Raw genomic sequence first — 27,154 nt, 5'->3', positions numbered from 1 at the left:
GGGGCACTGAGATTATAGTCTGTGACACCAAATATGGCCTGGACTTTGGTGAAAGGGCATTCTTTGGGGATTACTGGTATGGTCGAGAAAAAAACAGGTCTCCCAGAAGAGGAGACTAGCTAAACCTTTACCATTCTTGCTTTTGAAATAACAACTTGAGAAAGTCGAGACAGTGTGTGTGCCACAGCATCTGACACTGAAGGCCAAAGTCGCTCCTGGCTGTGCCTCATGTGCAGTTTTGGCTCTTGCTCTAGAGGGTCCCACGAAGAGGGTCCCTTGCCTCCTCCTGCAGGTGTCAGAGCATGCCATGCATGGTGTCCCCAGCTCTGATGCACCTAGATGCAGGGCTTAGGCAGGGGTTTAGACCCTCTGTGCCCATAGCAGCCCTTCTTAATGCCCATCTTCCTCAAAACCTGCGTCTCCAGGGCCTTTTCTGAGTGACAGGTGCTCAGGTGTCCTTGATTGGACAGGTGGTAGAGGGGTGAAGAGCTCTTGGCATTGGGTAGAGCTGGATTGAGTCCTGGTTCTCCCCCTTGCCAGCTGTGTAACCTGGAATAGATCCCTTCATCTCTCTGAACCTCAAGAGTCCTCTTCTGTGAATTGGGCTGATGATAAAAACCCACAGAGTTTGTATCTACCTGCCACTAGGTTGTTCTAATAACGCTAATAACAACACATCAACGTGTAGCTCAGTCAGTTAAGAAACAGGAAGAATGGAATAACACCAGATTCTAGAAATACTTTCTCTGCATGATCCCAGCTTTACTTCTTTAAAGATTTGAAGGAATACTAAGTAGTGATCACCAGGAGCCAGGCCCCCTTGCTAAGCACCCCAAGATACAGACTCATTTGATCCCTGCCACCATCTGAGCTGGAAAACAATTTGAGAAACTGAGGCATCAAGGTGATAGGGGTGGTGTTCCTTGCCACCATACTAGACATGCAACTGGCTGCAAATCATACTGAGACTGACTCGGCTCAGAACCACCTTTGCCTTTCTTTTCTGCTCCATTTACTTCAAAGCACGGGTTCAGTTTGGAACCATGTGCTCAGAGGAAGAGAAGACCAGGAAGGCATAGATTCCAGTGGCAGCCCGCCTTCCTTCACCTCTGCAGTGGGCTGACCTCTACCCACTAATCAACAACAGGAAATGGAGTGCACAAGAAGCGTGGCAGTGCTTTTAAGTTCTAAACAAACCACAATCTTCACAGCAATTATGTCCCCTGAGCTGAGGAAATCGGCCGTGGAAGCCCAGTAGTCTGGATTGAGAAGCTGTTGTGGTTAAAGCCCTGAAGTGTTGCCAATGAGGCTGGCTCAAACCAACACAGAGTAGCGCCCGGCCCCACATGCAGCTGTGAGAATACCTGGTCAGTCCCTGGAGTTGGGACTCACTGGGCTCCTGATGGTGTCCAGTGGCATTCCCTCTGGCCTGGCCTGCAGGCCTGGCAAGCAGATGTGGGCGTGTTTACAGTGAGGAGTAGAGCTGAGCACCCTCTGTGCATCCCGCCCCCACCCATGTGGGTTGTAAAAGGATTGCTGCTTGGCAACATTTTGTTTCAATGAATCGAAGCCAGGGATTAATAGAGTTTGGGAGCTGAGCTGCCTGCTTGGTAGGAGGTAGAAAATAAACAGAGCTTGAAGAAAGTTGATGTGTGCCGTAACAATTTTTAGAACTAGCATGCGCAGGTAAGGCTTAGGGTGTGGTGCCAGAATGCCCAGAAGTGTCCCTGGTTCCATCCTTGCTTGATAACTTCTCGGTTGTAGGGTCCTCAACTTGCAACCAACTCTCTGACAATAACTTGTCAGAGGGGATGGGAAGATGACATGGTGCACTTGGTGGGGGCAGGGTGTCTTATGTGTTCAAATGACATTCACAGAACATCGGTAGCAATCCCAGCCCTGAACTGTATGTACCCCCATGGAAAATTCACCATGCAAAAGGGTCATGTCTACAGATGTCTGCTAGGACAATCCCCCAAGCTTCACAGAATCTGAATTTGCAAACTCACCCACTTGGTGTGTGTGGTTTGCAGTCCCAGGTCAGTGGCATGGTATTCTCCTGGCCATTTGTGGTCACAGGCAGAGTGAAGAGTGAGTTGGACTAGCAAGCTCCCACCTGAACCGGAACAGGGTTACACTGCCTTCCTGGGTCAGCTCTCGTATGCTTCCGGTGGTCTCTCCAGTGCCACAATTTCCTCATTCTGTGTTTCATGGTGATGGTGTGGCTGCTTACGATGGCTCCCACACAACGTTTTGATCGTGTTGTGTTCTATGCCTAAAGGAAACAGAAAAGGTGCGTGGGAGGTAAGCTGTGTTCATGCAGATGTTAGAGGGTTTGCAACTATGAGTTTGACACCACTGAACACATTCCCTATGCCTGTGATAAAATATCTGAGGTGGCTTGAATGAAAAAGACACCTGAGAGATTTGGACACTTGGTCCTTGGTTGGCGGTATAATTTGGAAAGATAGCAGAAGTTTTAGGAGGGGAGCCTTGCTAGAAGAAGTATACCACTGGGTGGGTTGGGGTGTTTCTTTGAGTTTATAGCTTTGTTCCCCCTCCGGCTTGAGCTCTGGGATTCCTGTGTGTGGCTGAAATGAGAGTTCTCAGTTTCCTGCTCATGCCATCATGTGTTACCCACCAACACCGTGAACAACTCGACCACTGGGACTCTAAGCCAAAATAAACTCTCCCTTGAGTAGTTTTAGTCATTGCATTTTATCACAGCAACAGAAATGTAACTACTACAAAAGGTTTGCTTTAAATTGGAGAGATGGCACAGCTGTTGACTGCTCTTGCAGAGGACCTGAGTTTGACTCCAAGCACCTACACTGTGTAGCTCAGAGACGCCTGTTAACTCCAGATCCAGGGGATCTGGCACTCTCTTCTGGCCTCCAAGGGCACTGCACTCATGTGCACAATGCCCATCCACACAAATAAAAATGGTGGAGGGGGCTGGAGGGGGGAGAAAGTTTTGGGCTGAGTGTGGTGTTATACTCCTATAATCCCAGCACTGGGGAGGCAAAGGCGGGTAGAGATCTGTGAGTTCAAGGTCAGCATGGTCTACATAGTGAGTTCCAGGCCAACCAGGGCTATATAAGGAGCCCTGTCTCAAAAAAACCAACAGAAGGTTTGCTTTAGCTCACATCTTCAGTACCTGACTGCTTCATGCCTGTGGTAGCTCAGCACATCATGGTGGGAGGGGGAGGGCACAAGGGGCAGAAGAGGGTTGCTCACCTCATAGCATGTAAGCCATAAAAGAGGTGGTAAGGACGAGCCAGGGACCCAAAATTCCTGGCTTTCCTTCATCTGACCCCAGGTCCTGATGGTCTCACCAGCCCTCAACAGTGTAGGACTTGGGGAACAACTTACCAGTAAATAATGTGTATTTAAACAGCAAAAGGCGCAAGATAATGTTCTCTTCAGTGGCACTGAAGGGGCCTAACCCTGTGTTTCCCTGAGAACAAACTCTCAACTCCTGTTCCCAGTGACTTCGGAGGGCAGAGCTTCCTTGAACCACAGAGTTCAGAGTACCAAGAGAGTTCCTATGGTTACCGTAGTATTGTTTTGGTTTGTTTGCTTTTCTTTTGGTTCTGTGACTGGGGTGTGGGTGTGGGTTCACCCTGTAGCCCTGGCTGGCCTGAAACTCACTGTTATAGACCAGGATAGCTGCCTACACCACCATGCTGACCTTAAACATATTTGTGTTTCTAAAGGGAGTTAGGCCAGCTGTGTTGATACACACCTATAATCCCAACACTTGGGAGGTGGAGGCAGGAGGATCAGGATTCAGGGCTATTCTCATTACATAGTGAGTTTCAGACCAGCCTAGGCTACATAAGACCCTGGAAGGGGCAGTATGGGGTATCAGAGCAGAGTCAGGACTTTCACATTTTGACAGTTACTGAGGTGGTTGAGTACTTCCAGAAAGACAATGAAGGGAGAGTATCGCCTATGGTCTGTACCGGCACGTTAATGCCACTGTCTTGTTCCATGAATGTTCCCAACCACAGCTGTCACAGTTTGAGAGGTTACAGTGGAAGTTTAGGCCTGGGAGTGGGATGGGTACTAGATGGGTACCAGGCCTCACTTCCGCATAATAGTCACCCGAGTAATAGTCCTTCTGTGGCCAACATTATGTCCTGCTGCCCAGTGGATGGTCACTTCGCACTGTCTTTCTGTGTCTACTCTCCTCCATGACGCTGTAGTCAGCCCCTCTTTCCCACTGTCCTTCCTCTCACAGCCCCTCATCCTTCTCAGGCCCTCCCTGTGGAGCCCTGAGTGCAGGTCCCTATCCACGTGACCCCTCATCCTTGGCTCTAACTACGTGATGATCATTCATCATACTGTACCCCATATGCCACAGGGCCTTTGCACATGACTAGCCTGCTCCTATTCCACCTGTGCCTGCTCCATCTATCTGTCCTTGAGCCCCACTTTGTCACTTCCCTGATGTTACTACCCCCAAGAAAAAGTGTGCACCCAATGTAGCTCCTATTTCACCTCTTCCTTCTGTAACCTGTGTCTGGAAGCCTCTCTCATTTATTTGAGTGGCTAGGTATCAGACCATAAGCTCTGTAAGGCCAGACTCTGCGGCTGCCTAACACCACTGTGTCCCAAGAGCACATGCTGGGCCTGGCACATTTATGGCACTCAACAGATGCTTCACAGGTGAGAAGACACCTGTCCCTGCAGCACCTTGGGAGAAGCGTAATGAGTAATACCCCAGCCCACCCATGCAGTTACCAGACAGGTCAGATCTACTGACCCTGTCACAACCTTGTAGGGTGCCACAAAACTGAAGCTTCGCCTGTTGAAAGCAATGAGGATTGAAGGAAGTTAGAGCACACAGCCAGCAAGAGTTGGGACTGAACTAGAGCCCTGACCTGACTGACCCAGGGCCTGGGCCCCAGGCCCTTCCCTGCTGCCTCTGCCTTGTGCTTTTATTTTGTTCTTCAAATCTCTGCTGCTGTTTGCAGTAAGGGGAGCTGCAGCAAGGGCCTAAGCATCTGGCTTCACCACCCTCCTCTTTTACCTTTATAGGAATTGACTCAAAAAGCAGAGCAAGCTGGAGCCCAAGCTGGGCTGTCCACCCCTACGGAAGGAACTCTCCACACAGAACAGCATCACTGGGTAGCCTGGGCTTCTCTCAGCCATGCAACACCAAGACAGTGAAATTTGTTTGACCCAGTCTTCTGTGTTAGACAAGGGGAAACTGAGGCCCATCACTGGGTCAGAGAATCTGTATCTAAAGCAAAGGGAAAGCCAAGACTCTGGGCTCTCAGGCTATATTGTCCATCCTGGTCTCATGGATCCCCAGTAAAATGGGCAGGAGAAGATGCTGTATCTGCCTGTCTGCCAGGGATCAGAAATGTCATCACTAATTCTCTAGTCTCAGATAACTTTCTTCTAGTTCTATAAAGAATGGAAACATCTGTGGATAGGTGAAGTGTGGCAGATGATCCTAAGTGACCAGAGATATTGTAGTTATCACTCCTGAATCCATCATCTGTCATCTGTCCATCCCCTTCTCTCTCCATCCGTGTCTCCATCTACCATCCATCCTTCTAATCTAATCATCCACCTATCACCTTCAATCCTCCCATCCATTCATCCATCCATTATCAGTTCACCCATTATCTGTCCATCCATCCATCCATCCATCCATCCATCCATCCATCCATCCATATACTTTCCATCCATCTACCCACCCATTCACTCATCTATCCATCCACTCATCCATCCATCCACTCACCCCTCCCTTCTTTCTCCATTTATCTACCCACCTATCTTTTTCCCTGTCTGTGTCTCCCTGTCTGTACCCACCCACCTTCCCCGTTTTCTCTCCTCTGTATATCTATCTTCTATCCAGGCATGTGATTGCACCCTTTTGTGGTTTCCACTGAGTGCTGACTTGTGAGTGACTTCCTAGGAGATGAGCAGGCTCATTTGTAGTCTCCTCAGAGCTTGCGGGACCCAAGAGGCACAGGGCCAGAAGCTTGAAATTCCCCTGAGATGAGATGGTTGCAGCAATGGAGGTGTCTATTCTTGGCCTCACAAAGAGACAACCAAACAGGAGTGTGCAGTCACCAGCCCTTGTGAACACTGGTTGCTATGCCTATCAAGGATCCTGGCTCCTGTCTGTATGGGCACTTAGTGCACCTGTGTGAGCTGTGGCAGATCTCCAGAGCTCTGTCTTTCACAGCACTCCCTCCTCAGCTGCCAATCAGACTGCCTACACTAAACTACCTAGTTTTATTTTTGTTTAGAAAAGCTTAGCTTGTTGTCGTAGTTGTCATTGTTACCAAAATAAGCTTACTTTAGAATGAAGCTTCATTGCTATCATAAATGAACAAAGCAACAATCATAAATAGAAAATAGCAATTAGGATATTTGAAGAAGAAAAAAAAGGATATTTGAAGAAGAACCTATAATCCCAGGATTTGGGAGGTGGAGGATCAAGAGTTAAAGTTTATACTGCTACAAAGTGAGTTTGAGGCCAGCCTCGGTTACATAAGGTTGTGACTCAAAGCAAGATAAAACAAACCATTGAAGAGGGCTGGCTGCTGTGGTTCTTAAATTCTGGATGGACAGCACTTCCTGTCTGTAGGAGGTCACACTCCCTCCTTAGAATGCCTCCCAAGGAGTTGACTCACACTGAGCTGACCCCTTCTCCTTAACTTCCTGCAGTATACCACCAGTCTCTAGGGGGCAATGGAGATGGGTTACCACTAAAGGTCCCTGAGTTGCATAGGGCCACTCCTACCATAGGGGCAGCCCTGAGTGCTACCCTGATCATGGTCTTCTGTGGATACCCTTAAGCTGGATACACTGAGACCTCCAGGAGGCTGAGGTCAGGAAGTGGAATGAATTCTGTAACCGAACCTGGTGGGTGTGGGTGTGCGTCAGTCCCTGACCTCTGAGGAAAACCAATACAGGCAATGGAACCCAAGTCTAGCGGGTGTCATGTGTATCCCTCCCTCCCAAAGACCTTGACCCTCGCCATGACCCCCTAGTCCCTAAAGCCCATAATAGTGTCAGACCCCAGATGTGGCCTTTCTGAATGCCTCGCATATGGCCAAGTTGAAGCAGAGAGTGACGCTTCGCTCAGCCCTGCCGCTGCCCAGTGACCCATACAGACCTTTACCTCCTCTGAGACTGTGTGTTTGAGGAACCTGAAGCCCCAGGCCTGGGCTGGGCTCCAGCACCCTTGCATGCCCCATCACCCTCCCCTGGAGTAGCAAAGCTAGTGTTAATTGTGTCCCTTATCTGAAAAAAAAAGGCCCTGTGATAGACTCCGGTTTCAAAGGGTATTTGGGATCTGAGAGCTACCACTGGCTCTGTTCAGACACAAAGACGCCCACTTTCTCCTGCGGTCTCGGCTCCTGCCAGGTGGTAGCCAAGAGGAAGGCTGTTCTTGTCCAGTCCCTGTCCCAATCAGAACAACCCAGCTGAGGTAGGAGCAGCAGATGGGCAAGGGTTAACAGCTGTGGCATGGTACACATTGCATTCTTCATTGTTCCATCCAGCCATGGCTGGCATTTGACACACAAGGCTGGGGAGAGCACTGGTAGCTGCTCAACACTCACCAAGTCCACCATGGCCCGAGTCACATGTTTTAATCATGTCAAAGTAGTGTCCCCCAGTTGTTCCTTCTCGGGAGCACATGACCTGCTGCTACAAAGAAAATGCACACCTGCTAGTGAAATACAGAGATGTGGGGGATGGAGTGAGTAGGAGCCGAGAAGGGGCATCCTCCTCTCACCGCCATAAATGAAACAGGAACAACGTGAAAAGTTTACCCAGAGAGGGTGAAATTCCACACCCCAGATTCCTATTGGCAGAGTGGACAAGGTGCCTGAGACATCAGTGGGGCCGCCTCTCCTCAGAGCTCGTCCTGAGGAATACTAGGTGACTCCAGAAGAGATCCTGAGATCAAGTAGGGATGGGAAGGCTGGGCTGGGCTGGGAAAACTGAAGCTGACATTGCCAGACAGGACTTGTAGGAGCGCCCAGAGCACTGATGTGTCCCTTCTCTTGCGAAATCAACAAAAGGGGCCCAGCATGAACAGTCCTTTGGGCACTTCCTTTTGTGGCATCAGATTTAGAGAGTGCTACGGACTGGTGCTTCCCAAAGCTCAGTCTGATGACTTAAATGTAACCCAAACCCCAGCCCACAAACAGGAATGGATACTCAGACCAAAGATGGGCTGCCATTTTCCCAGCATCCTACCAGAAGCAGAGGCCAGCCCTGGGGTGAGCACCTGGGGCTCCTAGAAACAACCTGTTTGGGGTAAATGGGTTAGGTCTTGGGTACTATTAGCACATGAAGAAATGAACTCACATGGGCTGAAGCAATCCTGGAGGATACAGGAATCTTGCTGAAGGCCCAGTAAATATGAATCAATGCCCCATGACTTTATGGACCAGTCAGCAAAAAGCCAGGCGCATGTTGGAACCTCATTGACTCCCTGTCTACTCAGAGGGGACTCCAGGGTTCCCCAAAGTTAGCCCTTGAGGACTTGCAGAAGCTGATTGTGCTTTAAAGGGTATCTCAAGGCAATTTCTCCAAGAAGCCCCCTGCTTGGCGTCACACTGCCTTCTTACTTTGCCTGCCTGGGAGTCCAGGTGGCTACTCTTCAGTGACTTTTGCCTTTACCCCACTCTTCCCTCCAGGCTTTCTATTTAGCCTCTGTGAGCCCCCCACCCTGGCTGCTGCAGAGTGGGGACAGTTAAACCTCTCTCATAACGTCTGCCAGTCCCCAAGATTCGGCAGTGCCACCTCTGCCCCAATGCATGGGGGAGAAACTCGTGGCTGGGGAAGGGAGGCTCCCTTTAGGAATGAGGGAAGTAAATGATGATGCCAGGCCTCCAGTCCTGCCCTGTTTTCTACTCCTGGTCACTTGTGACATTGGTCCCTTGCATTATGGCTGATATCAGGGGCCGCACTTCTCTGCAGCACTTAAGTCAGCTGCCCTGAGGTCTGGACACCGCAGGCTGGGGTCAAGACCTAGGATTCAACCATGCTCCAAGGCTGCTGCCCCCTTCAGTCAGTAAGGGGATCCGGGTGGTAAGGGTTCACCTGAAGTTCAGAAGGATATGGAGGATGAGTTGACTGATGGCTATGACAACCTCTGGCTCCCATCCCTACTTCCCCATGCTGGGACCCAACTCTGTTCCTCGGGTCATTCCTTGGGTCATTCCAGAATCTTCCAACTAAAAGGTGGGGGAGTGGCTCCCAACAGCAGCTCCTCTCTCAGCTTTGTCATTATTCATGGAAAGAGAAATATGGTTACAGGTCTGTAGCCATGGTCCGCTAGGACAAAACCTTAGCAGAGATGACACCCAAGAACTGCCCTCCTGGGACGAGGGACAGGGTCTCCTTTCCTCCATAATGAAAAATTCACCAGCCAAGGCAGATAACTCATCAATCTTTCATTCCAGTGCTTGCTGGGGGAGATGAGGCACCACTGTGAACCAGACCTGCTGCCTACAGCCTGGGGATAGCACCCCGTCTCTATGAGCTCAGGGCCTTAGGAAGAGGAGAAGTCTTTGGAGCTTCCCAGAAGGGGCACTAGGCAAGACGAGTGGCCAATTCCATGCTTTCTGCTTGCTATAGGAGACGGTCACAAAAGGAGCATGTGGCTAGAATATTCTTCAGCCATAAAAAGAATGAGATTCCCATCACTGATAGTAATGTAGATGCAACAGGAGAACATTAGGTTGATTGAAATGAATCAGTCACAGAGAGACAAACATTGTTTGTTCTTAGCTTAAAAGTTGCTCTAACAGAATAGAGTAAGATAGTAGTTACCAGAGCCTGGGGGAGATGGGAGAAGGAGGCAAGAAATTGATTGGCACAGGGTACCAATTGGTAGAAACATCTGCCAACACTACAGAAAGTTTACAGACAACCACATAGTATGTATTTTGATATGACTAGCAGAGAGGATGGTGAGTGTTCTTAACACAGAAATGATGAATGCCTGTGCTGATGGGCACGGCAGTGTCCCCACCAAGATCAACACACATGATGGTCCTGTATTGAAGCATCACACTGCACCCCATGAATCTCTACAGTCTGTCTGGACAGACCGAATGTCAGGAAGCATCACCGTGGCTGCGTGGTTAGCTCTTCTGTGTGTGGCTTTCAGCGGGGCACCGCATGTGAGGACCCCTGTGCAGGACAGGCTTGGCAGCACTAGCTGCCTGCTGACTGTGCTCTGTTGCCTCAGGGCTGCCTTGCCCTGTCTGCACATGCTCCACAGCTTCTCTGGGACTCCCCCTCTGTATTATAAGATCAGCAATATTTGCCTGAGGATCAAGAGAGATGTAGCAACCGGTTGGGGGCAGACTTGCTGGAGCAACGGCCTTAGAGCAATGGAAATCAGTCCACAGTGGCCGCAGCCAGTAGGCAAGGATAGCCTGCAGACAAACAGACCCTTGGCTCTGCAACTTTCTGGCCATTGCAATCCCTGACCTTGTCCTCAGTTTCCCCAGCTGTGAAAGTCATGTGCTCGGGAACCACTTAGCTTTCTTCTAGAGTCTAGTTCTGGAGGCCTAGAGGTGATTATCAGCTGTCTGCTTATCTCTTGCCCAGAAAGATCTAAGGAAGACATTCACACTATCTGCTCTAGCCCATGTCTGCCCTTCCCACCAGAGGCCTGACATTCCTCGCGACTCTGCACCTAATCTCTGTAAACTAGGGCTTTTCCAGGAAAAGGGACACCCCACTCAGGACCAAAAGGAACAAGAAGGGATGCCATGGCAGGGAACAGGCTGTGAGGTAGCAGAAGAGATGAGAGGACAGGGCCTTGGGTGGAGGAGGAGTGAAGAGCAAAGTCGATGGTATAGGCTGAGACCACCAAGCAGAGCCAAGAGGGTCCAAGTGCCCAGTGCTAATGCACACAGAGCCACCGGGTAGAACCCAGGGACTATTCAATCTGGTTACCCCAGGCTTGGGGTTGAAGGGTGGGGAGAGAATGGGCCCTGTGGGGCATAGGGAACAGGGATTCAGGGACACAGGGGCGCAGGGACAGATGACTGGTAATTACCCATCAATTTCTGCCCCTTGTCCTTTCTCAACCTTGTCATGTTCCCTGGAAGTATCCTGGATGGACTGAGTCACTGACTCCAACCCTGTCCTCCTTCCTGCTAGGTCTGACCTAGCTCTAGAAAGATTAGAGTAAAGGTGTGGGTGGAGGGACACTAAAGTCTGCTCCTCGTGGGGTCATCTGGGACCTGATGTTGTCTGACAGCAGGTGTCTTCCTCACCACCCTCCCTGGGCCTCAGAGTGGAACCGTCTCCCTACCCCACCCAAACCAAGGACATCAGGAGAGAAACCCCTGCCTGCACTGCTGAGCAGCCCCATCCTGGGAGGCTTCCCTGCTCCTGCCAACAACTATGCCAACAACTCCTCTTCTCAGTCCCCCAGGCCCCTCAGCAGGCTATATACATCATATCACTGGCCCTTCTCAGCACTCACCTGCCAAGGGACAGGTCCAGCCCTCTCCATCCTGAAATCTGAGTTGCCAGGTCTAGCCAGAACCGACTCCTGCAAGTTGTCATTTGACTTCTTGTGCACAGTGGCATGTGTGATCCCACACACATGCATCTTGGTCCTAGTTGCCCATTTCTCAAGTTGACACAAGCTAGAGTCATCTGGAAAAAGGAACCTCAATGAGAAAATGTCTCAATCGGATTTGCATTTTATTGATTAGTGATTGAAATGGGTGGGTCCATCCCACTGTAGGGAATGCTTCCACTAGGCAGGTGGGCCAGGGCTGCATAAGAAAGCAGGTTGAGCAAGCCCTGAGCAACAGACCAGTCAGTAGCACCCCTCCATGGCCTCTGCTTCTCTTCCTGCCTCCAGGTTTCTGCCTTGAGCTCCTGCCCTGACTGCCCTCAGTGGTAAAGTAAGACCTGAGAGTTGTGAGCTGAAATAAGCCCTCTTCTTCCCTTTTTGGTCATGAAGTCTTATACAGCAATAGAAACCCCAACTAAGACAACCTTACATACACAAAATAAATAGTGTTAAATTTTAATTTAAATTAAAATCTGAACCCCTGGCTGCCAAGCTTCCTGATGTGTCTTTCTGATTTTGTCTTCCTGCAGGGTTCACCACCCTCGGAGTGCGGACTGACAGCAGTCGAGGGGACAGGTGAGTGAGTGGCTTGCACCTATGCGTACACGCTGGCTTTGATGGTGGCCTCAACTGAGAATTGCAAACCCCACCCAGATTCCCATCTCCTTCCCCAGGCCCCGCCAGAGAGAGAGAACCGAGAAGGGGGTGTGAAAGCTACAGGCCGGGCTCATTTCCTGACTCGACTTTGGCTAGAGTTCTAGGGCCCCTGGGATGCATCTCTCAGACAAAGAGCAATGTGCTTTCGTGGCTATGTGGCCATTTTATCAGTCATTCACACGGTAATATCTTTCCACTGCATTTTGAAAATGAATCAATTTCAGATTCATTTTCTATTATCATCTCATTGAGGTCAGCACACCCAGGGGCTCTTTTAAAGCGGGTGGGGGACTCAGGAACTTGAGAAAGCATGGCACTGTGCATGGAGCACACTCAACAAGGACTAGGGAGCCTGCAGAGGAAATTCCCTGGAGCCCACTGGCTGCTCTGAGCTAGGCATTTTTGGCCTCTGTCCTAGGTAGGATGAGATCTCATTTTTGGCTTCTGTCCTGGGGAGGATGAGAGCTCTGTGGGCTAACCTGGGCCATTCACCCTCTGCAAAAGGTGTCTGAGGTACTTATTTATAAGCAAAGGTTTGGAGACACAGCGCCTGTGCCTGGGGGCTGCCTTGGGAATGTAGCTGTTTCTCTCTTGCCTGGTGAGTGTGCGTGGAGCTGGCTTTCCTCCAGAGGGAAGAGGTGATAGCCAGCGGGTGTTTGATAGGAGAGCAGTCTTCTCCGGCTACCTGATGACTGGTGGGCCTAAATCAGTCCTCTGTGACACACTCTGTGGGGAATGGGGGAGAAGCCTAGAAACTTCCACCCTATCACCCCCGGGGTAGCTGTGGCAGTTCTTAGTAGGACACAGCCAGAAAGGCATGGATGGCTTCTGTGTACCATGACCCAAGTTATCGACACGCATGAAGCTAGTGTTTCTTTCCGAATGCCTAGGAAGCAACACCATTTGCTACAGAAGTGGTCTGATTAGATCGCCACTCACAGGGGTCAGGGCTTTGGGAGCTGGGCTCTGTACTCCTGGCAGGTGGGAGTGGAGGAGTTGGGCCCCCTGCTCTAATTTAGTAGTCACCTGAGCAGGTCACGATGGCTGTCTGGATGCTGAAAGGACCGGGTTTGGCACTTACGCTTGGGTCTAAGGACATGGCAGGTGTCTAGGTAAGGGGCTTCTGATTTTCTGGCTTCCTCCTATGAGGGTATAAAAGGAGTCTCTCTCTCAGCTCAACGTGAGGACAAGGTGGGGGAGACTAAGGCACAGACCTGAGGTCAGGCCACACGAACGACAAAGAAGTGGACACCAGGCCCACATATCATCACGCTTCCTGGAGATGATACACAGAATGTGCCTCCCAGTTTCAGCCATTTCTCTCCAGGAGTATGCTGATGGGTGTTTTGTTTGTCTCTTGCCTTTATCTTTGTGACATGTCTAGTCAGTGCACCCTCCTCTAGCTGTCACACAGCTGTCCCCACAGTTGTGGAGTTAATGCAGCCAGAAGAGCAAATGGCAGGTGGACATATCAGCCACAGCCTGAACCTCCACAGATGTAGGGCAGCCTTCATTCTCCAGCCTGGCATACGAGAGCCTCACCCGGCTTGTAAATAAGAAGGTAAAGCCATGGGCACCATGATGGTCCGAGAGCCTCCTAGAAGTGTCCTGCTCAGAATCTGAAGCCAGAGTAGACACCAGTACACATGGCCCCTGCCCCGGGGCATTGTGGGCAATGTGTGAACTCCTGGTCTTTCAAGCTGAGCCTCGCAGAACTGAATAGCAGATCCTATTTGCAAAAAGGCTCCCCACTTCACCATGTCAGAAAAGCAGTCAGGCCACCCTTTCCCTTCTGTCCCTTGCCTCTTGTCCTCTCCTCTTCCTTCCCTGGCATTTTCACTTAAAGGGCACCTTTACCTCAGCCAGTGGTGAGAGCCACTTTCTTGTGCTGACAATGGACATGGATGACCCAGGTTTCTTTTCCTTTTTTCGCTTCTCCTTTCTCTTTGGAAATGTTTAAAATTGTGTCACAGACCTTAGGAAATAGTTGCACCATCGCCCTGCAAAACACCATAATGACTAGAAAGCTTTAACATTTCCTCTCTCAGAATGTCAGATATCCCTAACTAGTAATCCCACTTCCAGGAAGCCCGCCCCCGGGGAAGCTGCCTGAGATGTGTACAAAGATGCGTTCAGGAGGATGTTTATCAGGGCGTGTTTATGTTATTTAAAAATAGAAACAAGTGCATGCCCAAGTGGGGCAGATCACAGCCTCCGCTGAGCCACCTGCAGATATGGAAGGCTCTGGAAGGCAGCCATTGAAAACTGCTTGAGTAAAACCTTTAATAATGTAGGGAACACCTTCATATTTCAGAGTTCAGAGAAATGGAAGTTTGCCAAAATGATGTTTCTGTAAATATATGGGAAAGAACACGTAGGGTAGAAAGAAGAGCCAGAGAGGAGGAAAAGAGGGAGGGGGGGAGAGGAAGGGCGGGGGAGAGGAAAGAAGCAATCGAAGAATCCCATATTCAGTTCTGCAGGGGAATAGGGGCTGGTTTTCTTCCTTGTGTTTCCTGGTGATTCCTGCATTTCCCAGGCTGATTTGCTCGCCATGTACATATTCACAGAACACTTACAGTTCAGTCACGTGTCCACACCACCTATCAGAGTCTTGGGCATTTTATAATCTGTTGTATAAAATTAAGGGTTAGTCTGATACTTTTCCTTCCAGGGTGTTTCTTTTCTCAACACCTTTTAAAAAGATGTGTTTATTTTTATTTCATGTGTGTGTTTTGCCTGCAAGTGAGTATGTGCACCAAGTGTGTGCAAGGCCCCCGAGGCCAGTAGAGGATATGGGATGCCCTGGAACTGGAGTTATAGGTATTTGTGAGCTGCCACATAGGTGCTGGGAACATAGCCCGGGACCTCTGGAAGAGCTCTTAACCACTAAGCTGTGTGTCCAGCCACCACCTACTCCAAAGCCAGCACATTCCTGTGGTCTCCATTCACCCCTGAACTGTGACTCTAGGGCACTGGCCTAGAGAGTGTGAGTGTGCTGGACTGTGCCTAGGAAGGTGTAGCTTAAACAGCAGGAGTTTATTTTCTTGTAATTCCAGAGGCTGGGAGTCCAAGTGGAATGTGTGACAAGTCTAGTTTCTTCTGAGGACTCTGTACTGCCGCCCTCTCCCAGGAGGGTGCGCGTTCTTGACGATGCTGGTGTCTTGCTTTCTTCTTGTAAAGACTGCTTGGATAGGATGAGGATCCACACTCGCCACCTCATTTTAATGCAGATCCCTCTGTCTCTAAATGAGATGATGTATAATGGATTCCATCCAGATAGACTCACAGACGGACAGAAACATCAATACTGCGTGTCACGGTTCACAGCACAGCATTCATGCTTCACAGGGTTATGACTCCCTCGCTGATCACAGGGTGCTGTGACTGAGTGCCCTGCCCAGCATGACCAGAGACTATGCCACCCTTGGGTAGCTCAGAAACAGGTCCAAATTCAAAGCCGATATAGCACAGTAAAGAGGAAAATCTAATTTAAGTCATCTAAGGTGAGAGACCTCCTGTATGCAGGTGGGTTCTAGAATGCAGGGGCTTGGGGCTTTGACAAGTAATCCAGGGGGAAGCATTCAGTTCACAACAGAGGTGACATGTCCCGGTGACTATGGCCATTTATTTGGCAAAGCCACCCTAGTTTGGAACAAGGACAGGAGGTAGGGAGCAAGTGTGGATGGGGAGGTCATTCATTGTCCTCTCTGAGAAACTATTGTGCAGTATGACATGGGCCCCCAGATAGCCTTGCACATGGCTGACCTCAAACTATCTAGCAAGCTAAGAGATAACAATGTGACTGGCTGTCCCCAACTAAACCCATCTCCAGAGGCAGGCTTCTGAGAGCTACAGTAAAATCACTCAGTGTGGACAAATTCATTCTGTTACAAATTTATTCTGAAGTACTTTGCTGTAAAAAGCATTGACATTAAAGACATTAAACACTTACAGTGGGGTCTAAATGTTAAAACCCAGACCTTAAAAAGTAATTTTTCTCCATGTCAACTCTAAAGTGATTTTGATTTATAAAACCAATGGTAGAAAGAACAGAGCAGTTGTATTAGTGGTTCTCTGTTGCTGTAACAAAATATCTAAGGTTGTGTTCTCTATAAAGAAAAAGGGCACCTTGGGTTTCAATTCAAACCCTCCTGTTAATAGTGACCTTTTGACCCTGCAGTTAAGGTGGAGGCAGCAGTTCATTTATTCCACCTTGAATCCCTCCGTGAATTTCACAGCAAATGTCCTGTGTGGTGCACTGTTGCAGCTTCAATGTGTCACCTAATTACCAAGCATTCTTTGCTTTAGCATAGACTTCCAGAAATGGCCCAGTCCTTCTGTGATTCCGTCCCCATCTGTTTGAATAAATCTTTATCTAAAAAGTAGTGGGAAAGTGAAATGTACAGGGTAAGAGGTTGTTCAGAGTCACCTTTGCTAGCAGTTTCTAGGAAAGGCATCTGTTGGTCTAACGTTCCCTCCCTGAGCCACAAGGGAAGCACAGGGGTAATAGGCATATGTGTCCCCAGGGAGGTCCCTGCCCTTGGGGAGCAGGTTTTCTGTTGGGGGGGAGATGAACCATGAGCAAATGAACCCATAAGTGTCAGATGCCAGGGACCATCCTGAAGAATGAATGCAGTGGGAGGAGAGCAGGGGGAGGGGGGGCTGGTGGGGGAGGGACTTTTAGTGTAAGGTGGTTAGATGGGCTTTCTTGCCTTTGGGACCAAAGTGAAGCATCACCAGGCACCAGAAATACACTTAGGTGAAAGGAAATAGAAAACCCCATGGCAGGCTGAAGCAAGAGCTGTCTAGAGACTTCAGAATGCGGAAGGGGCAGATCAGGGAGACTGGAGAGGTGGGTGAGGAATGGGCTACCAGGGCCTGTGCGGAAGACATCCACCCCAGGGCCGTTTGTAGAGTATATTGTAGGGCTCATGGTGGGAGCAGGAGACTATGAATGGGGGTGTTTCTGACAAGCCCTTGAGGAGTGATGGTGGCAGGCCAGGGCACAGGAGGTGGATGCAGCCATGTTTTGAGCCATGGGGAGAGCTGAGCTGACGAGGCAATGCTGTGATGCCTGGCTTAAGAGCAGAGGGAAGGGGAAGGACAGATATGAGTTGGGGCACTCAGACACAAATACAGGATGAGGTCTAAGTGAGTAAGGAAGGCATGGACCATGGGTGCATGCAGTCAGGCACCTCCACATCCTGGGACACGGGTGTGCTCTGTAGCCAGACCATGCTGAGTTCTCTGTCCTCAGTTTTAAGGAAGGTATCACAATGCCAGCCTGATGCCAAACCACCAGCCCCAAGATGGAACTCCATCACCAGCCCTCCCCATGAGGCTGGCCAACTCAAGCTCACACCTTCTGCCCATATGTATCTTTCTATACACAGCTCTCATCACAAGTCTCATGTCTGTCACCATAAACCCATCAGTTATCTATGAGGCTGTGACAGCAAGGACATTCTTATCACTGGGAAAAATGCAGGACCTTAGTCTCCCCTCCCAGGAACTAGGGACAGAAACAGGTTGGTTTCCTTTCTGGGTGGCAGGGTAGATGCCTGGGGCAAACATCTCAGAGGCGAGGGGCTGGGACTGGCAGGGAAAAGTGGAGGGATAGGTCAGAGACATGGGGGCTTCTACACTTTGATGTGACATTAGATACGGGGGTATTGCGGCAGACATGAGGGTGGTGGGGCAGGTGGATGGAAGAGTTGGAGCTCAAGGAGCAACCAAGACCAGAGCATCCAGAAAGTGTGCCCTGGAGCAGGTGGTCATGCTTGGGGTGTCCAACAGTTAGTGTTAGGGGAAAATGGGCAGCAGGAGAGATGTTCGAACAAGAACTCCATGGAAAGGCCAGGCAGTAGCTCCTGGACGTGAACAGATGGGGGCCACAGTAACCTTGAGCTGAGCAGCTTCGGAGGAGGGAAAGTGACCAAGATGAGAATGGTTGGTGAAACAGAGACAAATAACAGGGACCCCAGTGGGACTGCGGCCTCAGGAGGGCTCACACGGGTGCTGTTGTGGTCCGTCTGGTGTCTGAAGAGAGTGGTAATGGGTACCAAGTCCTGAGCCCTGGTTAAGGGTGTTCTCTGAAGGGATGTACAGACAGCTAAGCCAAACACAGATGTGAGGCATAGGCAAGCTACCAGGTCCCCATGCCACCAATCTCACAGGGGAGAGACCAAGGCCCGGGGAAGGCGATCAGCTCAAGAGCCCTTGTTTCTTTCTTTTCCAAAATGTTTCCTATACCATGAAACCATAGAAGGGTGAATGGAGGGAAGGAGTGTTCTAGTTTGCTTTCTGTTGCTGTGATACAAAAGCATCTGAGAGAAGAAAGATTTTATTTGTCTCACACTTCAAGTTTATCGTTTGGGGAAGTCAAGGTGGGAACTCAAGTAGGAACATAAAGTTAAAACCTTGGAATAGCCGGGCGTTGGTGGCGCACGCCTTTAATCCCAGCACTCGGGAGGCAGAGGCAGGCAGATCTCTGTGAGTTCGAGGCTGGGCTGGACCAACAGCCTCGAAAACAATACAGAGAACCCCTGTCTCATAAAAAAAAAAACAAAAAAACCTTGGAGTAAAAGAAAGCATGGAGGAATTATGCTTTCTGGCTTGCTCACTGGCTCATGCTCAGCTAGCTTTCTTGTATAGCTCAAGACCAGGTGGTACCTAGAGAATGATACCACCCATAGTGGGCTGGACCCTCCTATGTCAATTAGCAATCAAGATAATTCCCCACAACATACCCATCAGCCAGTCCAGGCAATTTCCCAATTGGGACTCTGTTCTTACATGACTCTAGGCTACATCAGGTTGACAATTAAAGCTAACCAGGACAGAGAGGGAGAGAAGAAAAAAGAGAGGTAAGACCCAGAGCAATGAGGATTTGAGAGAACAGAAGCTAGTCTTTCTTTAGGAAACCTGTTAAGACTTCTAGACCCACAAGATGTTCAGAGTAAGCAAGGCCTGGGGCATTCTCAGTGAGGGATATGTCAAGCCAGTTGATGAACCTGGAAGTTCATGACCAACCATCTCCCTCTCTTCACACAGTGAGCATGTAGTGTGCTTTAGTCACAGGTCAGGAGTCAGACAATGTGGATGAGGGGAAGAATCTAGAACAATCAGGACAAAGTAGTCTGCCATGTCTTCCCACATGCTTTGAGGGGTTCAAAATTTATGCTGAGTCTAGCAATGCCTGTGGGCTTCAAGTGGGGAGTTCAGTGGTCAGGGGATACGTACCCCCTCTTTCCACCCTCACCTGATAGCTGTAGGGACAGTTCTTCAAGAGCCAGGGCCATGTGGAAAGAGGAAATTAGGTCTGGGTGTCCCAGGTACAACATGTCTGTCTTACTTTGGGAATTCCTTTACCTCAAACATTAGAACATCCCAAAGGTCCTGGAAATGCCCGCAAATGAGCCAAGAGAATGGAGGCTTTGGGAATGTCAGTGTCAGAACTGAATATTGGTCCAGTGAAGGCATACATGTCCTGGACTCAGGGAGCATGATGGATAAATAGTGTCCAATGATGGAGTGGGGCTGAGGAAATGGGTACACACACACACACACACACACACACACACATACACACACACACGCGCATGCACATGCATGCAAGACGCATGCACGCATGCACACGCACATGTGTATTTCCATTGCTGTATATGCATAAGAGACCTAGGAAGAAAAGGGAAGGGTCAGGAGATTGGTCAGGGTGGCTGACTGAGTCTTTGGTTTTTCAACAACTGTGGCAACTGTGCTCAGACAGTAAGGTGACAAAAGGTGGTCCATTGGGATCACAGGATGGAATCTTTTCATGTCCAGTTAAACAGTAAGTCACCTGCAAATCCATGAAAGCTGCTACAGAGTCCTCCAGTCTCTTAGAGTCCTGAACTACCCACCAAAAGATGTCAAGGTCACAGCGAGTTGTGCTACCCCTGAAAGAGTTAAACCCACCGGTGTCCTACTTGGTGGAAGGCCTGCCTTTGGGGACTGATTCTCTGCCACCATATCCTACCCTTCCTAGGGGTACTTCAGCTGGTGATCTCCTTCAGGGCCTTTCTTAGCTTTTTCTTCTCCTGCACTTGGAAAGCTCCATGGCAGTCTGGGCATCACAGAGGCTGCAGGAGGCAGGACAAAGCTGAACTGATGGATGCAGGGAGGGAGGCGAGGCTCCTGGCAGCAGCCACAGCCGCAGTCCCAGGTGGGGGAGGCCATGAGCTCTGCAGCAGCTCTCAGTGCCTCTGCCACAAGCAGCCAGAGCTCACTGCGCTGGGCCCTGCAGACCCCTGGGCTGGAGCCACACAGACAAGGGGTTGACTGACCTGGCAGAGCTCACCTGGGGCACACTGTGGAGGGTAAGTGAGGGATGTGGAGGCCACACAGGCTCTAAGACTTCCTGAGAAACAGCTGATATGGCTGTTGGTGTGAGGGTTCCTGCAGTTTGGGATTGGACGGGGAAATAGTCTGTTCCTGGTGATTCTGCGAAGCGGCCCAGGACTTGGCTCTACCCAAACACAAGGTGCCCAGAGTTCTGGGGAAGGAAGGTTGTCCTTGGCTTGTGCCCAAAGTGAGGCCATTATAGGGCTTCCCTGAAAGTCCTGAGTTCCTTCCCTCACTCTTTGCCAGATGCATACTGAGGTGCTAAGACATGCCAGATTTTCTGCAGTGTATCGGGGATTGGAGAAAGATCAGCACATAGCCTGTACCTAGAGCAGCTCCGTCATGTTTCCAGGAGGATGGCTACTAAATAACTGAAGTGCCATGTATGAAGTGTGTTAGAAGACGGTCTGTAAAGAGGCCAATTAGGCTTCAGAGTGCTAGAGAAGGGGCCATTTCAATTGAGTCGTGAAGAACGAGTAGGAGTTTGTTAGCAGGGAGCAGTAGGAAGCCAAGACATTGTGAATGTGGTATAAAAATACTTGGACATACAGAATGTGACAGTGTTTGGAAATTGGCTGGGCAGACCTAAAGTGGACTGCAGAATGGCTGACAAGGCTGCATCTCTAAGGGTCTCTGATGCCAGATGTTTGGGCTCAATCCTAGTGGACAATCAGAAGCAGATATTACAGCAATTGATTTGTGTGCTTGGCCTGTGGGTCATAGAAACCATGATTCTATGGGGGATTGAAAGGGGATTAAAGACAGAGGGGATGAACCCCTCCCTAGAGGGAGATCTGCAAGTCCATCTTCATGAAGGGTTCTGGCAACAGGGTCAAGAGTTGACAGGACAGGCAGCTCTGCCTTGCTTCAGTGAGGGTAACAAGGGTCAGTGGTGAGTGAAAGGGGAGATTCTAGGTAGTCTTGGTAGACAGCAAGGATCTGGTTAGTTAGGGCTTCTCCAGAACAGTGGGGGAGACAGGTTGGGGTATGGAGGTAGGGAGGCTGGGTATGACCACATCGGGGGGGATGGCCTCTAACTGGCTGCATATTGAAAGCCCCCGTGGTGCCTTATTCTCATGGACTCTGTGGCACACCGCTGGACTTGCTGGGTCACCATCAGCCTGCCTCCAGAGCCCTCATGCATCCCATGCAGTCACCAAACAGGCAGCATCAGCCGTCAGAGTAAGATGGCATCCCACATCACTGTCAGGGCGTGAAGAGTGGAGGAGCAGACATACACAAGGGCACTGTCTCTGGATGGCTGGGATCTCTGCGTAGTGAGCAGGCACATTGTAGCAGACTATCAGCACAGGGTCTATGTCAGGCATCACTCAGTGATGGCAGCCTCGAGTCCCAAAAGGTATCAAAAACCCTGGCAGTGTAGCAGGTAGGCAGGAGACTCACCTAAGGCTAGCTGGTCGAGCATGTGCCAGCCACCTTGCCCCTTCCTTAGGGTGTCTGGGCTTCCACTTGGTTTTGGAAAAGACGTAGGTTTTGGGTTACAGTTTAGTTTTGGGGTTACAGTACTGAGGGCCTGAGATGCCAGCTTTGTTGGGATCCTCAGTGATATGAAGTGAATCAACCCTTCCCCCTTTTACAGAATTCTGTTGGCTTCTCCCCTACCAGGCCTATTCAGCGATCCCACAGGCAATCGGAGATGTGAGATTCCTCGTCAAAGTCACACAGCCAGGGTGTGACTACACCAGGTCTCTGCCCAGGAGTCTGGTTTCCTCTCTTCCACACACTACAAAGCCAGGGTCACATGTGGGGGAGTTGAATAGCAGACATTAAAAATAGTATAACATTTGTACACGAATCGTGGCATTGTTGGTTAAAGCAAAGACTGATGGGAGAGAGGAGGATTCTTGTTTTTTTTTTAACTGTTACATTTTTTTATTCTTTTTTTTTTTAAATTTAGATAAGAAACAAGGTTGCTTCACAAGTCAGTTCCAGGTCCCTCTCCCTTTCCCTCCCCTCCTCCCGTGCCCTCCCCCATCCCCCCCCCCCCCGTAATCCCCTCGTTCCCCCAGGGAGGGTGAGGCCCTCCATGGGGGTGTCCATAGTCTGTCATTTCATATAGGGCAGGGCCTAGACCCTTCCCCAAGAGTTCAGGGTGAGAGTGCACCTCACATTGTTCTATGGGAGTCCAAAGTTCGTGTGTATACTTGGGATGGGTACTGATCTGCTGCCCAAGGCTCAATAGATTACCTAGGCCGAGGAGGATTCTTGTTAACGTGCACATGTGTGTGCAAGTATGCACTGGGTTCCACAAGTCACTACCACAAAATGTTAAACACAGGCTGAGAGTTTTGCCATATCTTTTCATGCAACATTCACTGTGGAAGCAGGCCCATCAACGCCAGTTTTATAGAAGAGGAAACTGGGGCTTTAAAAGCTGAAGAGTGGTAGAAGCTGAATTCGAACCCAGGGTCCTCTATTAGAAAGCACAGTCAGTGCTAATGATGCTCAAAGTGCCCCTGATGTCCAGCTCTTGGAGGCACTCTACCATACCCATTTATAAAGTGCTGGGGTCAGCACCAGGGCTTCATGCGTGCTAGGCAACCATTCTACAAACTGAGCCACATCCCGACCTCTTGTCACTTCATGGAGAAGAAAGAGGGCAGGTCCCGCAAAGGGAAGCCACTGTGGGGGTCAGGGCAGAGACACTGGTGGTGTCCCATTGCAGATCTTTGCATCATGTCTATAATGGTGGGCCTCACCTAGGTGGGTCTGCACACCTTGACCTTGAAATAGGACACAAGGACCTGAAGGGAGGTGGAGAAAGGAGAGCTGAGGGGTAGCAGCAATGAAGATGTGTTCAGAGAGAAGGAGAGTCCTGTGGCCTTTAGAACAGGAGAGGAAGGCAGTGTGGTGGGGTGGTGTCCGCTGAGTGTGGCCTTGGACACCTCCCAGCTTTGCCACTAGCACCTAGGCGACATCCTTACCAACTCACGGAAGGCACCAGTGCCTCCCAGTGCCACGCTGTTTTCTGCCATGTCTGCAGACCTCCTACACTGGGTCCCAGTTGGTTATTCATGTTTTTTTTTTGTGGTACTGAGGATGAGCCCAGGGCCTCACACTGTGTACGCAAGTGGATTGCCACTGAGCTGCACCGCCTGCTCAGCCTGATGTTTTCATTTTCTTCAGTTTCCCATTTAATTGACTCTATTATTTTTTAAATCTATTGTTTGTTTTTACTTGTAAGCATTTTGAGGTATTGACATCTCTTTAACTCTTCATGATGCCTAATATACATATATACATATATATATATATGCTTATCATAAATAGAAGCCACACAACAAAACCAAGGCTAAGGAAGAAAAGAGAATTCTGGGAGTCAGCTCTGCTCTGGCTTCCAAGAGAACCAGTCACTTCAGGAGGTTCTAGAGGTACCTGTTCCCTGAGCCCTTCCCCTCCTGGCATCAGGTCCTACATGTGGGTCACTATCTAGTAAGACCACATGTGCCACAGAGCAAGATGCTTGTCGGAGGGTTTTATAAACACAGCTGCAGAGGTAAGAGAGAACCTCCCAAGTGATCCGGCTCTGTAGGAAGTAGGCCAGCAGTAGCTTTGTAATCCTACCAAAGGATGGAAGGAGCAGGTCTCCTTCAGGACCCAAGAACTGAGAATGCCGCTGGTACCACTCTTGGGGCGAGCAGGAGGCAGACCCAGTCCAGTAGAGGTGCCAGGAAAGAACAGGCGTCAGAGGAGTCCTTTACTCCAGTAACCATCAGCGGGCCTGTAGGACTTGACCTCAGGCAAGACTTTAGGGAGCAGTGCCTGGGCCTGGAATCCCCTTAATCCCATATTAATGAGTTATGTACCCATAAGCAGGCTTAGCTGAGAGAAACGCAGCAGTTCCCTTCTCTCTGAAAGGAAGGTGTGGCTGAAGAGAGCCGGGGTGGCTCCTCCCACCTGGGCCCTGCTCAGTCTTCAGGGTCAGAAGACCAAACAGTCATGGATTCCCTGTTGTCCTGCATGAGCTGTGGAGGCAGATGCAGCCTGTGCATGTCTCTCCTCACCTGTGGCTTTGGTGGGCTGTGGCCCTAAAGAGGGACTAGAGAAGGGGCCAGATTTATTCTGAATGACCAAGTAGACATTTCCTTGAGAGGATCTTAAAAACCTCTGGTTTAATGGCATTCTTAGTCAGGACTGCAGTGACTCCAGTTAGGTCCCATAGCAGATATGGGTCAGAGCTCTCAAGAGCTCTCAGGCCCTGTCTCCGATTAGTCCTCCTCTCAGAGTTCTTATTCCGTTTGTAACCTTAGCAGCAGAGCCTGGGTTAGAGAACAGTCCAGTAGGGAGGGGTTCCTGGTCACAGGTCTCCCATCTTAACTGTCTGTGCTGGTTCTGACTGGTTCCATGTAAGTCAGCTCTGCCCTTGGCCTCTGGGGACACCGACCCACTACGGTGGTCATTTCGCCTGTCCTCTTCCAAATTTGGCACTTAGTCCCCTCCACAACAGAGTCTTAGAAGTCATCTGTGTAGGACCCAGTGGCATGCCTGATGCACGGTGGGGACATGGTGCTCACAAGGGAACTTGCAATGACAGGTTCTCTGTGGCACTGTTATCCCCTCCCTCAGAACAAGTCTGAGCCTTTGTGGGACCTTGAAACAGAAGGCGTTGCTTGAGTGCAGGGTGGAGGTCTGCCATCCTCAGCTGCAGGGTGAGCCAGCCTGCTGCTCCCACCTCTCTTCTGGGGCTTCTCGGCAGGCATGCTTCATCTAGCCTAACTCCACTCCCCATGAGCACCCCAGATCTTTCTCCCAACCCCCACCTATCCCTGTGTCTCACACAGGGAGACAGAAGAGAAAGGTTCCTATTAGCCAGAACTATTGTGGCCAGAGCAGGAGGAAGAGGGCAGCAACAGAGCCAACTGATGGGGAACCCAATCTGCCCTGAACCGGGGCGTTTGAAACCAGAGGCTTGAGAATAAATCCACTGCAGGGCTGTGAAGAGAGCCAATTCCCACTGTGAAAGGGCCCTTTGTTTTACTCCTGATCTGGAGTGCCTGCTTTGATTCCATTTTAATTGACTGCCGTGCTGGGGTTGAGCAAGCCTCCTGGTCCTCTGACTTGAGACGACTGGGGGACTATGTCAGGCTCTTACAGAGCAAGAAATCACAGAGCCTGGGAAGTTACACCTGGCAGGGTGGGGGGCGGTGTTTCTTCTGGCATATTGCTAACCCAGAAGAGACTCTGATGGGTGCTGTGCTGGGAACAGTTTCTCTGCTCAACCCAAGCCGGGAATCTGTGGGCTCCTCGTGGCCCTGACCCCTTAGTTGTCTGGGATCAACTTCTTTGCCAGCCACTCCCTGCTTCCCTGTACAGAACCCAAATGCCACTTAGGCAAGTAGAGCAGACGAGGCCTATGGGTGGCAGCCCCCTCCTTACCTGCCTCACTTTGCCCTGAAGTCTGTGGCTTTGAGACACCTGTACCTCCCCACTGTGAAAAGCCCTAGGGAATCCATGTTGTCCTGTCTCAACCAACACTGTACTGGGCACACTGTTCTAGAATGGCCTCCTGTAATTATCTGGATTCTTACAGACCACCTGTCCCCTATGCGTGACTCGAGAACACAGACCGTGTCCCCAGACATGGTGGGATAAACACTCTTATGTACCTGGTGACAGAGACTCCACCTCAAATGTGACCTGACTGGAGGCATGGATCAGTGGTAGAATGCATGTCTAGAAGACAACAAAAACCTGAGCTCCACTCCCAACACTGAGAAGAAACCAGGAACCTTCATGCCGTGCTGATTCTGACTCAGGAGCTTGCCCAGCGTCCAGAGCCTCCCTGAGTGATGCTTGTCTATTCGTGTCCCCAAACTGGGTAGTACTGAGGGCATAGGGGTGACACCAGCATGTCAGATGTCCCTGGTCCCCGGGAGGATAGACACAAAACCACAGCTCAGTGAGGCCCAGCTGCCATGGGGGACCGAGGGAGTTCAGGGATGGAGCAGAACTCCTTAGTATGAGGGTGTCACTGAGGAGGGTGGGCTAGGGTCTCCATGGGGGAGAGGAGACCACAGTTAGGAGGAAAGGATGGGGAGCTGAGGGAGTCACTGAGGAGTGGCGGGAGCCTGAGAGAAGCCTGGGGGCCGAATGGTGGGAAACAGAGAGGGAGAGGGAGACAAGCCCACTCTAAGGGGCTTAAATGACACACCCAGATCCCAGGCTTTGTCCTGAGACTGGTGCTCAAAGGGGACAGCAGAGGGGGCTGAGGCAGAGACTAGTCAGGGCTCCATTTACAAGGAGCCTCACCAGCCCTGGAAAGCTGTGGGCTTTTATTTTGCTAAGCAGATTGTAGTCCCTGGTGACCAACAATTGACATAGGGGCACAGAATACACTACGGTTGAGTGTAATGTTTTTCTCCCAAAGAAAAAGTTCCCCATGGCAAGTAGACAGTTCTATTAAGTATGCTACCTTTACAGAAAGTGACATAGTCTCTTCAAATGTATCTTAGAGACTTAATTTTGTGATAACCTAGGTTCAAGTTTTAGCTCTGAGATGCCTTACCTGTG

The 27,154-nt window shown here is 50.2% G+C and overlaps 1 protein-coding gene across 9 annotated transcripts in view; it reads left to right on the top strand.

Moving 5' to 3' along the window:
- The window catches only part of Atp2b2 (ATPase plasma membrane Ca2+ transporting 2), a 295,835-nt gene that overhangs the window by 44,551 nt on the left and 224,130 nt on the right, over nucleotides 1-27,154 (top strand). For all 9 annotated transcript variants that reach the window (XM_013110372.2, XM_013110370.2, XM_040738220.1 and 6 more), the window contains exon 2: nucleotides 12,115-12,160. The gene's annotated coding sequence lies outside the window, so the exon portion shown is untranslated. The remainder of the gene's footprint in view (nucleotides 1-12,114; nucleotides 12,161-27,154) is intronic.

This window comes from Mesocricetus auratus, unplaced genomic scaffold, assembly GCF_017639785.1.
Source record: "Mesocricetus auratus isolate SY011 unplaced genomic scaffold, BCM_Maur_2.0 Super-Scaffold_100676, whole genome shotgun sequence".
NCBI classification, from domain to species: domain Eukaryota; kingdom Metazoa; phylum Chordata; class Mammalia; order Rodentia; family Cricetidae; genus Mesocricetus; species Mesocricetus auratus.
The sequence above is the reverse complement of the archived record's forward strand: the minus strand, read 5'-3'. Positions and strand labels throughout refer to the sequence as shown.